Raw genomic sequence first — 1,488 nt, forward strand, 5'->3', positions numbered from 1 at the left:
CTACCTCGAACCTGCTTCAGAAATCCGTGACAAACACGTTACATACTCTATGTGACAAAAAGCAGGTTATGTTATAATCACATGAAATGATTAGCAGCTTTTTACAATGATGATAGGAAACAATTAATACTCCAAACAATGTGACAAAAAGCAGGCTTTGAAATATTCACAGGTAACATTTGATGCCTGCATTTCCTCAATCTCCTAAAGACCTCTTTCTCTTAAAGCCTCAAGCTCCATTATTTCTCTCCGCGGGGCGTGCTTCAAGCCTGATTGCTTGTCTTAATGGCCTGGCTGCACAGCCTTCCTGTGTTTGAACATTCCTTCTGATTAAGCTTAAGAGGAATTTTTACTGCAAAGGAGGGGCTGTTACATTTTGAATTTACAACATACGAAATCTTAAGTGATGTTATAGTTCTAGTATTTTGTTTAACAGCGAGCTATCTCAGGCCTCTCCATCGCCTACATCAAAGGGATTTCTTGAGTAATGCCTTAGTCTGGTTTGGAGGTGATTGGTACATAGTTGATATGAACCTGTTTTCTCTTGAAAATGTTAGTGTTAAAGTTTAGACCTGTAACTTCTCTTGAATTAATTTCTGAACAAGGCCAAAGCTCTTCTTGTATCCCAACTTATAAAAACCAAAGCAAACTCACGGCTGTAGAGTTGATTCCACCTCATGGAGACCCTGTAAAATAGGATAGAACCGCCCCTTGGTTTTCTGAGACTGTAACTGTTTATAGGAGTCAAAAGCCTCGTTTTCTTCCTCGGAATGACTGCTGGTTTAGAACTGCCGACCTTGTGGTTAGCAGCCCACCAAGTAACCGTTATGCCATCACAATTCCTACCCCATACAAATATCCTTTTATTTTCCCCAGCACCTTTTGTTGAAATGATGAGAAATGGCTCTCAATTCTAGTCTACCTTTTTTTTTTTCTCAATCTTTTACCACACTTTCTTTACTACTGTAACTTTACAAGAAGTTTTGCAGCAAGGTAATGCAAGCCTTCCGACCTGTTGTTTTTTTTTTTCCAACCTTGTTCTTTTGTGAGATTGCTTTGGCTGTTTTAAGTCTTTGTATTTCCCTAAAAGGAGCTCTGGTGAGGCAGTGGTTAAGGAGTTCAAGCTGGCTATTAATACTCAATGCTTCACACCTGCTAGTTTCACGGTCAGATGTGCAGTCTGTGTCTGATTACAGCATTGAGGACCCAAGCGAGCAATCTGCACCTGGGGGGGTCTTCAAACTTTTAAACAGGGGGCCAGTTCACTGTCCCTCAGACCCGTTGGAGGGCTGGACTATAGTTTTAAAAAAAAACTATGAACAAATCCCTATGCACACTGCACATATCTTATGTTGAAGTAAAAAAATAAATGGGGCAAAAACACTTGGTGGGCTGGATAAATGTCCTCAGCGGGCCGCATGTGGCCCGTGGGCCGTAGTTTGAGGACCCCTGTGAGACTCCAATTGACAGAGTTGTACTTGGTCCTGT

This window comes from Echinops telfairi, unplaced genomic scaffold (genome assembly GCF_000313985.2).
Source record: "Echinops telfairi isolate 266 unplaced genomic scaffold, ASM31398v2 ScPeMD7_5868;HRSCAF=6743_0, whole genome shotgun sequence".
Lineage (NCBI taxonomy): Eukaryota > Metazoa > Chordata > Mammalia > Afrosoricida > Tenrecidae > Echinops > Echinops telfairi.